The 17401-nt window shown below is 37.4% G+C and overlaps 1 protein-coding gene across 4 annotated transcripts in view; it reads left to right on the forward strand.

The window, feature by feature from the left end:
* The first annotated feature begins 9803 nt into the window (after positions 1–9803).
* ICA1L (islet cell autoantigen 1 like) overlaps positions 9804–17401 on the forward strand; it is a 59905-nt gene continuing 52307 nt past the window's right edge. The window contains exon 1 of one of the 4 annotated variants that reach the window (XM_033113071.1): positions 9804–9941. The gene's annotated coding sequence lies outside the window, so the exon portion shown is untranslated. Of the gene's footprint in view, positions 10320–10339; positions 10606–17401 lie in introns of those variants that run through there. The other 3 variants (XM_033113073.1, XM_033113070.1, XM_033113072.1) reach the window with 3 other exon arrangements.

Consider the following 17401-nt stretch of genomic DNA (forward strand, 5'->3'; position numbering starts at 1 on the left):
AGCCAATAGAAGCCTAGCAGACTCAGTCCTCTTAAAACATTACTCTCCTACCTTCCATCTTCCTTTGCCTTTTCTTCAAAAGTAGGAGTCTTTTTCAATGGTCCATTTTCTTCCATTTTAGTTACACCAGAGACAGGGCTTTACATGGATTTATTTATCCTGAGACTCCTTTGGAGAAATGAATGGAGCTGCTTTCCTAGCACTGGGAAAAGTTAGGAACCAGACAGTGCAGTGTGTTCAGAACCTGCTAACCAGTACAGGGTCATTTATGCCATAGCAATGCAGTTCATAAACATGCTGATACTTGCTCTTACCTCATAAAAGTTTAAAGAAATTCCTTTTCTTATTGTTTAACAATAAACCTAATTTTAATATTAGGCTCAAAGTATACCTAATCACTGAATAAGTCAGTTCAAGGAAAAAGGCTGAACTTCTGAATACCCTGTACCAGTATCTCCTCTGGGGTGGAGGAAACAGAAAAAAGAAAAACACAAAAATGTATAAGACATGGACACTACCTTCAAAAAGATCACACTCTCACATGGGAGACATTGATTTAAAAATTAGTTACAAGAGGGCCAGCCCAGTGGCTCAGGCGGTTGGAGCTCCGTGCTCCTAACTCCGAAGGCTGCTGGTTCGATTCCCACATGAGCCAGTGGGCTCTCAACTACACGGTTGCCGGTTCAATTCCTCTAGTCCTGCAAGGGACGGTGGGCTGTGCCCCCTGCAACTAGCAACAGCAACTGGACCTGGAGCTGAGCTGCGCCCTCCACAACTAAGACTGAAAGGACAACAACTTAAAGCTGAACGGCACCTTCCACAACTAAGATTGAAAGGACAAATTGAATTGGAAAAAATAAATCAAAAATTAAAAAATAAAAATTAGTTACAAGAGAGCTTTCTCTCAGGACCACATCAATTACAACTAAACTACAAAATAACCATCATTGAGAATCGCCTGAAATCTTGCTGAACGGAAGCCCTACTTCGCAGAAGCAGCCACCTTGAGATGGTAGAAGGGGCAGAGATGTGGAACAGCTGGGCTCATACCCAATCGTGACCATTAAAAATTGGGAGGGATTTCTCGGCTGCAGAGGTCCCCTCGGAGGAGCAAGGGGTCCCATCCCCTCCCCAGCCCTGTGTTCCAGTGCTGCAGAGAGAAGTCCCAATTATTTCTGGCAGTAAAACCAGCAGAGCTTGGGACTGAGTGACACAGAGGGCAGCTGGAGTCCCAGGTACTCCTCTTAAAGGGCCCGTGCATGGACTTGCCCACCAACAGAATCAATGGCTCTGAGCTCCAGCGTAGGGGCAGCAGCTGGTGATGCAGCAAGGACATACGAAGGGGAACTGAGTTATCTGGCTTCAGGATGGGCTGGAGGGGCAGCTTTTTCCTTGATACAGGAGCTGGTGGAGACCACTGTTTCTTTGATGAGCCCTTCCCTTCCGAGCGTGCAGATGCAGGCTGCTGCCATATCTGAGTCTCCATCAAGCTGGCTAAAAACGCAATTCTTCACCATGCCCTGGTGATTTGAGACCCCACCCCACTCAACTTTCGGACACACCCAAGTCACTTCCAGTGGCTTTTCATACAAACCGCCTGCTTTGTCTCATGCTGCAGACTTTTCTAGGGTCTCTAAAGGTTCATGGAACCCAGACAAGCAGCATCTGGCTTTAGTATGTCCTGTACCTTTGGCTGAGTAGCCCTAAGCTTGGCACTAGTGACAGCCAGCCTTGGTTTGCAGCTTGGCCTCTCAAGGCACTTCCAAGCACGGCATGGGTGGCAGCCATCTGCAGGTTTCTTTGTGGCTCCTGCTGGATGGCCCCAGGTGGGGCATGGGCTGTGACTGAGCTTGACCTGCAGCAGGACCCCTCCCAGATGGCATGGGGCTGGTTCCCCCAGCAGCCAGCTTCGAAATGAGCTGGAGCATCACCCAGCTACCTCCAAGGATGACACACCCAGGGGGCAGATGAGCAGGCACCAAAGCCTTGCTGAGGCAGATCCTGCTCTGTAGGGTCAGCCCCTGCACGACAACTCCACTGTTCAAGGCCAGTCCTCAAAACCAGTTAGCCCAAGGGTCAATCCCTCCCACTGATGTGCAAATAGCAACCAAGGTTCAACTACAAGAGGAGGGCACACAACCCACACAAGGGACACACCTGGAGTGCACAGCTCAAGTGACCAGGAAGATTGTGCCACGGAGCCCCACAGCACACCTACTACATAAGGCCACTCTACTAAAACCAGGAGACATAGAAGCGCTACCTAATGCATAGAGACAAACACAGGGAGTCAGCCAAAATGGGGAGACAAACATGTCCCAAATAAAAGAACAGAACAAAGGTCCAGAAAAAGAACTAAACAAAATGGAGATAAGTAATCTACTAGATGCCAAGTTCCAAACACTGGTCATAATAAGGATGCTCAGTGATCTCAAGGAGAACTTCAACAAAGAGACAGGAAACAAAAATGGAGATAGAAAACATAATTAAGAACCAGTCAGAAATAAAGAATACAATAACGGTAATGAAAAATACAGGGAATCAACAGTAGATTAGATGAAGCAGAGGATCAAGTCAGTGATTTAGAAGATAAGGTAACAGAAAACACCCAACCAAAACAGCAAAAAAAAAAAAAACAAAACCCAAAATTGAGAATTTAAGGGACCTCTGGGACAACCTCAAATGTACCAACATTCACATTATAGGGGTAGCAGGAGAAGAGAGAGAGCAAGGAATTGAAAAACTATTTGAAGAAATAATGACAGAAAACTTCCCTAACCTGGCAAAGAAAATAGATACACAAGCCCAGAAAGCGCAGTGAGTGCCAAAAAAGATGAATCAAAACAGGTACACACCAAGACACACAGAGAATCTTAAAACCAGTAAGAGAAAAGCAGTTAGTTACCTACAAGGGAGCTCCCATAAGACTATCAGATGATTTCTCAACAGGAACTTTGCAGGCCAGAAGGGACTGACACGAAGTATTCAACATGATGAAAAGCAAGGATCTACACGTTGAAAAGCAAGGATCTACAACCAACACTACTCTACCCAGCAAGGCTATCATTTAAAGTCGAAGGACAGATAAAGAGCTTCCCAGACAAGGAAAAGCTAAAGGAGTTCATCACCACCAAACCAGTATTTCAAGAAATGTTACAGGGACTTATTTAAGATGAAAAATATGTGTGTGTGTGTGTGTGTGTGTGTGTGTGTGTATGAATAAAAAATGGCAATAACTACATACCTATCAACAATTACTTTCAATGGAAATGGATTAAATGCTCCAGTCAAAAGATAGGGGAGCTGAATGGATAAGAAAACAAGACCCTTACATATGCTGCTTACAAGAGACTCACTTCAGATCAAAAGATACACATAGACTGAAAGAAAAAGATATTTCATGAAAATGGAAACAAATAAAAAAGCTGCACTAGCAACACTTAGACCACACAAAATAGACTTTAAAACAAAGACTGTAACAAGAGTCAAAGAAGGAACCAGTAATCGCACTTCTGGGTATTTATCTGAACAAACCCAAAATGCTGCTTTAAGGGGACATGCTCATCCATGTTTATTGCAACATTATTTACAATATCCAAAATATGAAGGCAACCTGGGTGTCCCTGAACGGATGAGTAAAGAAGAGGGGGTACATATATGCAACAGAATATTACTCAGCCATAAAAAAGAATGAAATCTTGCCATGGATGGACCTAGAGGTATTATGCTTAATGTAGTAAGTCAGACAGCGAAAGACAAATGTCATGATTTCATTTACAAGTGGAATCTAAAGAACAAAACAAAACAGAAACAAATTCATAGGTATGATACAGAGAACATTTTGATGGTTGCCAGATTGGAGGAGGGTTGGGGTAGGTGAAAAGGGGAAGGGATTAAGAAATACAAATTTGTTACACAGTGGTCATGGGGATGTAGGGTATAGCATAAGGAATATAATCAATAATATTGTAATAACTATGTATGCTGTCAAATGGGTACTAGATCTGTTGGGTTGATAGATGGGAGGGGGTTTGGGCAGGGTAAAAAAGGTGAAGGGATTAAGAAGTACAAATTGAACTCATGAAACTCAACAACAAAAAAACAAACAACCCAATTGAAAACTGGGCAGAGGACCTGAAGAGACATTTCTCCAAAGAGGACATACAAATGGCAAATAGACACATATGAAAAAATGCTCAACATCACTAATCATCAGAGAAATGCAAATAAAAACCACAATGAGATATCACCTCACCCCAGTCAGAATGGCTGTCATCAACAAGACAAATAGTAACAAGTGTTGGAGAGGCTGTGGAGAAAAAGGAACCCTCATACACTGTTGGTGGGAATGCAGACTGGTGCAGCCGTTATGGAAGGCAGTGTGAAGGTTCCTCAAAAAATTATGAATAGAATTACCATATGACCCAGCAATCCCTCTTCTGGGTAAGAGGGAAAAAAATCTGAAAACATCTACATATAAAGAAACGTGTACTCCAATGTTCACTGCAGCTCTGTTTACGGTGGCCAAGACATGGAAACAACCAAAATGTCCTTCGATAGATGAATGGATAAAGAAGTTGTGGTATATATACACAATGGAATATTATTCGGCGGTAAGAAAAGATGATACAGGAACATTTGTGACAACATGGATGGATCTTGAGAGTATAATGCTAAGCAAAATAAGTCAGACAGAAAAAGCAGAGAACCATATGATTTCACTGATATGTGGTATATAAACCAAAAACAACAAAAGAACAAGACAAACAAATGAGAAACAAGAACTCATAGACAGAGACAATAGTTTAGTGGTTACTAGAGGGTAAGGGGGGTGGGGAGTGGGAGATGAGGGTAAGGGGGATCAAATATATGGTGATGGAAGAACTGACTCTGGGTGGTGAACACACAGTGGGATTTATAGATGATGCAATACAGAATTGTACACCTGAAATCTATGTAATTTTACTAACAATTGTCACCCCAATAAATTAAAAAAAAAAAAAAAGAAGTACAAATTGGTAGTTACAAAACAGTCACGGGGATGTAAAGTATAGGGAATATAATAATATGGTAATAACTGTGGGTACTGTTGAATAACTGTGATATACATCTGAAACTAATATAATTGTATGTTAGCTATATTTTAATAAACATCTTTTTAAAAAAACTAATAAAAGATAAAAATTTGTACATACCAAAAAAAAAAGTTACAACAGTATCTTAAGTGCAAAGAAGGATGTAGAAAGATAGCATAGAGAGGGGAGCAATTAGCTTTGTTAGGAGCAAGTTAGCTATCAAGAAAGGCATCATAGAAGAGTAACATCTGAGGCAGATTTGGACAGATAATTGGTTGGAAAAGTGGAGATGCAGGTTATTTCTGGGAGGGAGCAGCACAGAAGCATCAGAAATGATAGAAATACTACTGTAAGGAAGGAAGTGTGGAGATTAATATTTCTTCATATGCTAAGAATCTTAATTTTTTTTCCTCCTTTAAATAAAGCTGCCTTCCAGATCTAATCTAAGACATGATGGTCTTTTACATTGGAAGCTGAAAATAAAACCTGGCTGTGATGATTAGTAAGGTAGAATCTTTACCTACTATTTTTATTCTATGTAGAACGTAGGAAAACATTATAATAGCTTTGCTATGAGTAGATGACCAGTATTTGCTTTATCATATCCTTTTCTTTTTAATTTAGAATGACTATTTTGGAATTATTGTGAACAATACATAATATATTGGAATGTTTCCTAGCATTATCAGGGGGAAGAAACAAATGACAGTTTAAAATGATACAAAATACACGTAATTGTACAAACAACCCTGCAAAACAAAATAAATGCAATCTGGGAATTTCTGATTAACAGTAATATCTGCACACAAAAATTCTTTTGATATATTCTAATCTTGAAAAGATTATTTGCTTATATGTTTGCTTATATAAAGCAAATCTAAAGAGAAATGTTAATCTTTGATATATGCTACCATAGCCCCTATTCTTAAAAGGAAAAAAATGTCATTTTAAGACAATGCTATGCGAGGGATATTCAATTAATATCTTTTTTCTTTTAAAAAGCCACTAATTGAAATCAGGTTTCATTAGGCAAGTGATATTCAAACTTTGCTAATAAGAAACTGCCAGGTATAAAAACAAATGGAACTTTTAGTCACTTTAATACTGACATTTTTTTTGACTGTCATAGATTTCTAGTATCAAACATATTAACAATGTTATTATTTTGTTATATAAACCAGATATATCTTTAACTTAGTAGAAAGGTGGGGGGTTTTTTTTGTGTGTGTGTGGTTTTTTTTGTTGTTGTTTGTATGTTTAATAGAATTAGATTGGCTGACTTTGTTCCAATATTAGTTTCGTGGATTTGCAGGTTTGAGGAAGTAAATTATTTTCTGGCAGTGTCGATTAAAATGGCAAAAAACTATCCCACCATTACAATCCTCTGACATAGGTACTAAATAATCTGTATTTTAAAGAAGAGGAATATATATGTTAGGTCAAGTTATTTGAACAGATTTCATGCGGCCAGTAAACACTGTCAAGGTTTGAATTTGGATTTATCTGAGTCTAGAGCTCAAGTTCTTAACTAGTACATATTCTGCCAATTCTTAATTCATTGAAAACAAGAACCTTGTTTTCATAAATGTAAAGAATAGGTGTGAAAATGTTCTCACCTACATGAAAGAATATATAAATGTAAGTGGCATTTATTGGTACCAAATTACCGTATGTCAGTTTTGCATGTTTCTGCCTTTAAAATTCATTTTAGTATGCTGTTAAATATATTAGCATAATATATAAATGTATACTTACAGATCCATTTCTGTATTTTCATATAGGAATCGTATATGGCAAAAAGGAACTTTAGAAATTATCCTGTTATTCGTATCATTTGAATTATCATGTTGTTCATGTTATTAAAGGAAACCACAACCCAGACAGGTTAAATACCTAATGTGAAGGTATATAGCCTATTAGTGATAGAGATAGGAGGCACGCCTTTGAGTAATAAAGACTACAGAGAAATGATCTTGTTATGTAAAATCTGATATAGCTTAGAAACGTCTAACAATTCTATGTCTAGTTAGTAAAAATATAAAGAACATGCCTGGGACTTATTAATACCAAATTAAATTCAATGGTTGTTTCAGGGCCTAGAAATACTTTTTTTATATAGAACATTTCACATTTAAAAAATCACTTTAATAATACTGTCTCTATTTCTAGCCTTACTTGAATAAACAAAACTGCAGTATGGGGGAGAGAGCATGTTTAGCTTGCCGTAGGTAAGTAATTAATAGTGTGGGCATCTGGAAGATAGCTCTCCATACATAACTTCACTGATTGCCACTGACTGTTGCTTCTGACTTCCTTGATAAGATCAGATTACAAAGAAAGTGGAACACCTTGAAGAAACAGAACTATTTCCATGACATCAGTTCAGTAGATTCCCTAATCCTTCATAAGAGTAAAACAGTACAAAACGGTAGAATTCTTAATATGTTTTCTAATATCAATTGAGATTTTATTTGGGAGATTATCCATAGTTGCTTGATAGTGCAAAAATATTAATAAAAGATCACTGCTCTCTAAGGACATTGATTCCAGGTTGGGAACCCAGATTTATGGAGCCCCACATTCCAAGTCATCTAATGGTCTTTCAGTTAACTTGTAAAAGGCCACAATGGAGATAAACACTGTTTATACTAGGAAAATCTGTTAACATGTTGATAGAAAATTAAATAACATTCATAGAACTGTTTGTATTAAGTGAAATTAAATCCACGTAAAAGTCTTTTAACGATGTTAAAATTTTTTGTTTTTTAAAACAGGTTATGAAACACTAAATTTTAACTATTGCAGCAGCCTCACCTGTTAAAGGATTAGTATAAGATATTTAAATATTTCCTTATCAATCCAACAGCTAAAGGAATATTATTAATTTCATTACACAAACACTAATCGAATACCATGAGTAAGAAGACTAGATTCCTGCCCTGGAGGAGTGTCAGCAGCTCTACCTCATTTGCTGAAACCATTCCTATACTGTGCCCCCAATTACACACTTAGTGACCTGTGAACAAAAAGGATTATGTATAAATGCTACATTTTATAGTGGCTTGGAGACATTGTGTAACTTTTGGTAATTTTCCCAATTAAGTGAACAAAGCCAACAGATGTGGCCAAGCCTCACTACTCTGACTTCCTGGTGTTCCTTACGGGTCTTTCTCTGCTTCAGATTGATCTGAAGAAGCTATTTGTTTAATATCCAACTTCTAAAATATCCCAAGAAACTTGCTATGGTGCATGGTAACATTTTGAAAGTCATTTTGCTTACCATTTATTCTTTGGGGAGAAAGGTGTTCAGTTCTTTTCAGATATTTTACAATGTATTCTTCAGTTGTCCATTAGCTATCTTTGTTTCTGTTTGTTTATGGATTGAATACACATTCGTTCGGAACCTGGTATATTATCAGGCACTGTGCTAAGACATAAGGCTATAGAAATGCCTAAGGTTTTCACTTTGGAAGAGCTCAGCCTTTAATGAGGAACACAGGCAGGTAAATAATCACATGACAGCTACTGAGTCAGAGTAGAGGTATGCCCTTTAGGAGGGACACCAAATTTACCACGAGTGAATCAGGAAAGATCTGAGGAAGTACAACAATTATATTTGCCAAATGCTAATTATTTCCCTTTTAAGGATCTAGACTTTGAGCATCTGAGGAAAGCTGTGGATTCTTAAAAAAAAAAAAAAAAAAAAATTTGCACATTACTTCAGGTATTCCATGAAATCCCATATATCATCTCAGGTTAAGAATACCCTGGCCTAAATACATAATATTTTCAGTCCAAATTAATTATGTAGTATAAATAACTTACCCCTTTTCCTATTGAAAACCTACCTCTTTTCAGGTTTTTAAGGTGTGTACTTTGTAATAATCTAGAATATCACCCCATCTTTATCTTTCATGATCTTATGGACTTTAGTTATCATTTCAAGTGTAACCCCTTTTCTTTGCTAGCCTACACATCATAGCTGTAATTAATTAGCATTTTGTAAAGTTTTAGGAAAGTTGATAATATTTTTTGAGTCACTTTAAAAAGAAAGCACTTCGAATTTAAATTATTTTCCACCAGTAATGCAGTTTTTCCTTGTTTCCTTTTTTTTCTGAGGTTTTTAGGCTCAAATTTCACCCTTTGCTCTTGAAGACTCATTGAAGACAACAAATTAGGTGTATTTGAGGTCAGTTATTAACAGTTGTTAATCCTCTTCAAAACTTTAAGAGTTGAATATGGAACGTGAACATTTCCCGCGTGCAGGCACTGGTACTGAGAAGCTGCTGAGGACACAGGAATGACCCAGGCCCAGAAGCTTAGAGCCTCGCAGGGATGGCCCTGAGGGCCCGTCGGGTGCAGTGGGGCCTCGGGGGAGACGGGAAGACCGGAGCTAAAGGCTAAGAAAAGGAAGCCGAGAATTCCTTCCACTTAACCACGCCTCAGAGGTCTCACCCTCAATTCCTTACACTGATGTTCTGACTGGTTCGGGGTTTGTCATTTCGCTTGACTAAGTAACGAGGAGTCCGGCAAAGAAGGAACACAAAGGCTCCCGGAGTTTACTGGGGCCCCGTCGGGTTAGGCGACAGCAAGAGGGAAGAGAAGGCGGACGCCCGGGCGGAGGCGCCGAGGGCAGCGCGGCTTCTGCACGCGCCAGGCAGCCAGGTTTGAATCTCCCGCCTCCCACAGCCGGAGCCCGACACCTCGACGCACCGGTGCAGAGGAGCACGAGCTGAGGGAGCGGCCCAGCGGCGTCGCGGGGCTCCCGGGCGGCGGCGGCGGGAACGGGTGCCGGGGCGGACTTACGCGCGGCCGGGAGCGACCGGAGGCGACGGAGGACCCGAGCGTCGCGGCCTTGGCGTCGCGGTGAGCTTCTGCGGCCTCCCCTCGGCTCCACTGGGTCCGGGGCGGCGATCGGGCCGCGCCCTCCCGGGCCAGCTAGGACTGAGAACAAACCCGTTTCCATGGCGACGCCCTAAAGTGGAGTCGCGGCGGGAGGTGTCCGCCACGCATGCACGCGGCTTCTCGGGGCCTCACCGGCCTCCCGGGTTCTCTCGGGGACCCTGGCCCTGAGGCCTCCCTCCCGAGCGAGGTCCTGGTCCGAGCTCCTCCGGGCAGACCCGGCAAGGACTGGGTTTTGAGATGGCTGGGTCCTCTCTGGACGGAAGGAGCTTCTACCCATGCTCGTCCCGGTAGCGAACATGCGCAGCGGCCTGAGGCTGGTTTAGATAATTTTTCTCAAAGGTGAATGGAGATCCTTCCATTAGAGACAAATGCTTACAGCCTTTAGGTGCTTTCCTGCTGACCTTTTTCTGTGCTTATTTTTATGTCGTTATTTTGCAATGAGAATGCTTTCTTTAGAAGCTAAGTGGCAGGTGGTGATTTAAAACAGAACATTAGTAGATGTGAGGTTTAAGGCGAACTGTGGAATGCACGAGCTCGGGAAGGTTTCCGTGCACAATTCCTGCGGTCTGAAGCCGTGAGCCCAGCCCCACGCACGGATTCGGCTGGTGGAGACGCGGATTATCTGGTCAGGTGCCCAGATGATGTCATTTGTCAGTTACCAGATGCTCTGAGAAAAGATGGAGAGAGGCGAAAAAATCCATCCTGGCAACGAACCCGCGATGCTGTGGGTTTGCCAGTAGAGGGGGTGGGATTATTTTTCATGTATTAGATGATCTTGATGTACAGAGCATAAAAGCTATTGTAATCTATGGGTCCCTGTGAAATAGCTCATTGAGAAGATAACGTTTATCCATGGTTTCCGGTTTTCTCTATTTATGTATTGATTTATTTGGTTCTGACTCAGGCAACATAGGCAAAATACTGTAAGGTGATATCTTCACATCAATATTTATGGAGTAGCCACAGGTGCCTCTTCCTTTAGTAAGAATTAATTATTTATTTATTGGCCAAATAAACATCTAATGGTATGTGTATATGTTTATATGACAATTTTTAATCGTTTTATATTTGTTGTCTGTGCCTAATATACTCAATGTTCTTTGAAATTATTGTATTAATAGTGCAAAATGATTGTACATCTGCCATTGAAACAGTTATATGCAAGACACTGTTCTAATTACCAGTAATTATAATTGCCAGACAAATCATTATAATTTTAGAGTTAGATGGGTGCTCAGACATCAGCGAGTCCAAATTGCAAAAACTGCAAACATAGCCCAGTAGATAAACTAAGAAGCCACATTGTGATTAGAAATACGTATTATAAAACTAAATTTATACCAGTGACTGAACTGGGACCAAATATCAAAAATTAAATATCAGATATAAAACAGATGATATATTGTTTTGTTCTACTATACTGTCAAACTTTTTTATTTCATTGTGTGATACATCCTATATTTAATTTTTTTTATTTTTATAGTTTACCTTTTTCAGTACTCACTGTGGCTCCTTTAAAATTTTATTCTTTTTATATTCTTTAACAACAGATGGGGTGAGGGGGAAACTTAAATATGTCTATAACTGGAAAGATTTCCTCATGCGAACTGGCTTTTGTTATTTAATAATATTCTTGTTCCCTTTTTGCACTGTTTTTCATTCATCTGTTAAGTTTTTCCTTTTTTTCTGAAGTCAAACTTTTCAGCCTTCTGTTTGAGTCCAATATTCAGTATTAAAAGTTAGTCACTTTCATGTAATTCATTATTATCATTTTTATTAGTAGTAGCAGTATTTTGCCATTGTTGACTAGTTTGCAAATAACAATTTGATTTTTAAAATTTCTTTTTGTATTGATTTAGTTTAGATTTAAAAATGTAAAAACAAAGACTTAAGTACCACAATACATATACTGGGGGTGCCAAAAAATGTATACACATGACTTGTATTCTTCTTTTATTATCGGTGTATATTGAATATTACAATTTTAATACCGTTTTTATCCATTCTTAAAATGTGTATATATATTTTTGACACCCTCTGTATTTACAATAGCCAACAAACAACTGTTAACATTGTGTCATTTTTCTTTCAAGTATTTTTTAACTTACGAAATAAAACATTTCCAATAAAGCTGAAGTTCTTTTTCTGCTGTACCCATTCTCTCCCTGTCCACCTGATATTGGTCATTCATATTTTTTTCTTTTTTTCTTGATCAGTCTTGCTGGAAACTTATTATTTTAGTAGTTTTTTTCCCAAATGAACCAACTTTTGACTGTTGGATTTTCTCTCTTATTGAATATTTGGGAATCAGCATTGTTACTGATTTCTAAATTCGTCATGTGGTCAAAGAACATATTATTTCAGTACCTTTAAATTTATTAAGGGTTGTTTTTTTTTTTCTGTCTAGCTTATGATCTATCTTGGTTAATGTTCCCATGGCTCTTGAGGAAAAAAGTGGGTTTTTGGCCAATGGTTAGTGGAATGGTTTATAAATGTCAATTAGGGTCAACTTGGTTAAAGTGTTGCTCAAACCTTTTATATAGTTACATTTTTATGTCTCCTTATTTTGTCACTCTGGGGGGGCAACTATTAAGTCTCTAATTATGATTGTAGATTTGTTTATTTCTCCCTCTAGTTCTGCCCATTTTTTCTTGTATTCGATAGGTTTGTTATTAGTCACATACACATTTAAGATTGCTATGTCTTCCTGATAAATTGACCCTTTTATGTCTGCCTTACTCAAATACCATACTTTTTTAATTCTATGAAGCACCTGTTCATATTTTCACATCTCTGAAATAATTTCTGAAATCTAAACCTTTTATGTATCTGACAATTGATGATTTAAAAGCATAGTTGACTTTGTAGCTCTTTTTCTTATATAGAGATACATAAAATAATTATGCACCTTTCAAATGATGGTGCTTTCAATTGATGAAATGTGGTAAGATAATTGCAAATTATTACTTTAGCAAAAAATAATTTTTTATCAATAAGGTTGGAAAAGATCAGAAAATTTAATAATACAATGTGATGGTAAATTGTAGTGAACAAGCACTTTTTATATTACTAGTAGGCATAAAAATTGGTCAAATCTCTGTGGAGGACAATTTAGCAAAATGAAAAATGTTTTAAATTTATATACTTTTTGATTCAGCCATTATACTTCCAGGAATTATCTTATAGGTATACTTGCATGTATTTTGAATGATACATATATGTTTATTCATTGCAGCATGGTTTGAAATAATTCTGGAAACAATTTAAATATCTTTCAATAATAGACCAGTTAAATGAATTATACTGCATCCATACAATGGAATGTTATATATCCATTAAATTACACTCCAGCTAAGTAGAAAATTCCATGTAATATTCTTTTTCCCTTAGCACTGTTCAGAGTACTCACTTTTATCCATTATCTAATGTTGCTGAGGAGATGTCTGAGTCCAGCATAAATTATTTAATTTGTAGGTGGCCCTGTTTCTTCTGTCTAGATGCTAATAGTATTTTTATTTATCCTTAAAATGCAGCAACATTCCATAATATGTCTTAGTCTTAATCATTTTCTATTAACTTTTTCTGGAACATGATGAGCCTATTCAGTTTTCAGCTTTATGTCCTTGAATATTTGGTCTGTTTTATATGTCTGTCTCTTTGTTCAAGACTATTACTTATGTTAGATCTCAATAGTTTGTCTACCAAATCTATCATCTTTGTTCTATCTAACCACTTTGTTCGAATCTAGCTACCTTTATCTTGGAATCTTCATTCTGAATGTTTTCCCAAGCTTGTCATACGTTATTAATTTGGTTTTCTGAAGTATCTATTCTACTTGGAGTTTTTTCTAATGTGGTTTCAAGTTCTATGGAATTTTTTCCTCTTCTTTTTTCTTTTATCTTTTGCTTCCTTCAGCTCTCTTTTCAAATCTGTTTTATGAAGTTATGTTTTATTTATCTGCATGCAGAGCAGTTTTTCTTTAAACCATTTTACAAAGTAGTTCTTCAAATGTATATGTATTTTTTCTTTTTCACATTGTGTCCCCTCCTTCTTATTTTCTTGCAATGCTACTTTTTCGTGTTATTGATTTTTCATGTTATTTATTGTTGAAAGGGGCAGTTGTATTCTGGCCTGCTCTTTGCCCAAGACTGGTATAAGAGAAATCTTCTCAACCCCCTCCCATTGGCCATTGGAATAACTGCTTTAGAGGCTGAGATAGGAGATGGATACATTATCATGATCTCTCTTCAATTGGCTGATGGATGGCACCGTTTTCATATGCTCTCTCTAAAGCAGTTTTCCACAAATATATATATATATATATATATATATATATATATATATATATATATATATATTAGTTATTGATTCCAAAGGCAGCTCTTGTCTATTTTGTGCAGTGTTGACGATAAGCTTGCTGTTTCTGTTTCTCTACAGCCATGACTCACCTCTCAGCAAGGAAAATAAAAAATGTTCTGGCCACTGTAGGTTTTAGGGAGCCCAATACATAATACTTCTCACATTTTTTGTTTCCTCCTGAGATTGGAACCAGTTCAGGTGTAGTCAAAGGAGCTAGACAGATGGAAATAAAATATCAGCCTTATTATTGAGAGCTGTTGGAGGATATGTATCATCAGGATCCTTTCTTCAGTAGTTTTCTTTGCTAGCCTGTAACAGGGAGATAGGCACCCTCCACAAGTGGAGTGCTGTCTGCTTCTTCCTGGAGTCTGGTGGCTAGGCCTTTAAGGTGTGATTAATTATTGGAATTGTTCTTCAGGACCCACTCAATTTGTTAAAACCAGATCTACTTAATTAATGTTATAGGAGATATGCATATGTCAGATTTGGACATCCTTTTTAAATATGACACGCTTTTCATTGTATTTGACACTTATTAGAGTCACTACTAAGAGATGTGGCCATTTTGCACAGGAGTTTCCTTCTCTAATTTTGGTCATATTTTTGGTCAGCAAAGGGAATTATGCAAAAATGCAGTCATTCCCTCATCTTTTCCAGAAGCTGCTAACATTTTTAATCATTGCTCAACTGACAGATGAACATATTTTTCTCTCACTTCTGCATCTTTAGTTACAAAAGAGATTAAATAACATTTTTGTGTATTTGTTGGACTTTGAAGGTCTTTTGTAAATTGCCTATTCTTGTTTTGTCCTTATTTTTCAATTGGTAAATTTGTATTTTCATTATTTAGTTATGGGTTCGCTAATGTAAAAATATTAAATTTTGTTCTTCATATCTTACCTTTCCTAGTTACTTCTTTTCAAAGTTGCTTATGGTTTATTTTGTCATATAAATGTACAATTTGTGTGCTCTTCTACATGATTTCTGTGCCTGGTATCACATATAAAGGTTTCTGACTCCAGATTTATAAAGCGTTCATCTATGTTTTCACCTGGTATTGTTATAAGGTTTTAACATTTAAATTTTAAACCATCCTTACATTAACTAACAATTTTTTTAAATAGATGGTTAATTGTCCCAACAATATTTATTGAATAAAATATCCCTTTCCTACTGATTTGAAATGCTACATTGATTGTAGTGAGTTGAATGGGACCCCAAAGGAAAACAGGTCCTAATTCCTGGAATCAGTGACTATTACCTCATATGTTAAAGTTTTTGTAGATGTGATTGAGTTAAGAATCTTGATATGAGATTATTCTGAATCACCTGGGAGGGTCTTAAATGCCATTATAAGTGTCTTCACTTTAGAGAGAGGGAGAGAGGGATTAAATACATACACAGAGAAGGTGATGTGAAGACAGGCAGAGATTGGAGTTATGTTGCCATTAGCCAATGTCTACCAGCAGCCACCAGACGCTGGAAGAGGGACGGAAGGAAGTATTCTCCCCTAGAGCCTCCCATCCTTGCCTGTAGCTTGATTTCAGACTTCTGGCCTCCAGAACTGTGAGAGAATAAATTTCTATTGTTTTAAACCAAGTTTGTGGTAATTTGTTACAGCAGCCATAGGAAGTTAATGCATTTCATATACTACATTATTTTATATATTTTGGTCTCTTTGTGGATTTTTTTTGTTTGTTTTACTGCTCTCTGTTTTGGTGTCAGTATTATTCTGTTTTAATTAGTAAGGTTCACATTCAGTTTTATTTTAATAATTGTTATTTTATTAAAGTATATATACATGACTTTTAAAAGTCCAATATTAAGGGATTCTAACATGTAAAAGCAGTCCTCTCATTCCTGCCTCAATTCCAATCTACAGTGGCACCAACCTTCAAGCCTTCTGTTCCTCTGGTATTTTCTGCCATACTTCTAAATCATATGTTTATATGCTGCTTTTTGATTTATTAATTTAAGGCCTTATCTACTTACTTTCCAGATGGAAGATGAGGACTTAGCTATCCTTCACCACCACTATCTCCACTTGCCCTCCCTCAATATAGCTATCCTACCATCTTTATTAAATCAAGTGTTTATATTACTGTGAACTATTACGTATTGAAACAACTCAGTCAATAGTGCCCTATAACTGTTGCTCCTTTTTTGAATATCCTTTTCCTTCATTTCTTGGAGTTAGTAATGGCTTTTTTTATTTCCCTAATTTTCTGAATACCATTGATTTTTTTTCCTGATTGTTCTAACGTTTCTGCTATATGACTTTAGTATGCTCAAACATATCAGTTATGTTTCACAGAGATCTCTTTTCCAGAGTCCTTCATCTTCTGCTTGAATATGGGCTGCTTGTTCTACGCAGCTGTCATCTTGGGCCTTCCCTTCATTGCTCTTCTGAATTGGATATTGCACTCTTCCATCTTGAACTGCTGCTTTTGAAAAATCTGCTCTTATTCTGACCCCCAACGTGACCTTTTTTCTCTCTTAAAACTTTCAAGATCTTTTTATCCCTGGTTGCCTAAAAGTTCACAATAATGCATTTTGGAGGAAATCTTCTTGTATGGAGATTTGTGTCCTTCAGTTATAGGAAAGTTTCCTAAATTATTTTCTCCTGTAAGTAATCTCCTATAAGTCAAATATTGGACTTTTTGGACAGTCTCTCCTTTCTTACCTTTTTTATGGTTCTACTTTCTGAGATATTTTATTTTTCAACACTTTCATTAAAGTTTTAAAAATTTCAGCTATCCTGGTTTTTTGCCCAAGGGTTCTTTCATATTCTTTTATTATTCCTTTCTAAGTGGTAATCTATTGTTTGTTTGTTTGCTTGTTTTGTTTTTGTTTTTTAATGGAAGCAGTGTCTTTACTTATCTCTCTGAGGAGATTAATTAGAGGGTTATGTTTTGTTTTGCTCCGTATATTGTCTTTGTTTCCTTTCAGCTTTTTTTTCTATTTGTTGGTTTAGGTCAGAGGTCTTTCTTGATGGAGACTTTCCTCAGCTATCTGGGGATATTTGAGTCTCCATTTATATTTAAGAATAAGACTATAACAAA

Source organism: Rhinolophus ferrumequinum, chromosome 8 (assembly GCF_004115265.2).
Source record: "Rhinolophus ferrumequinum isolate MPI-CBG mRhiFer1 chromosome 8, mRhiFer1_v1.p, whole genome shotgun sequence".
NCBI classification, from domain to species: Eukaryota; Metazoa; Chordata; class Mammalia; order Chiroptera; family Rhinolophidae; genus Rhinolophus; species Rhinolophus ferrumequinum.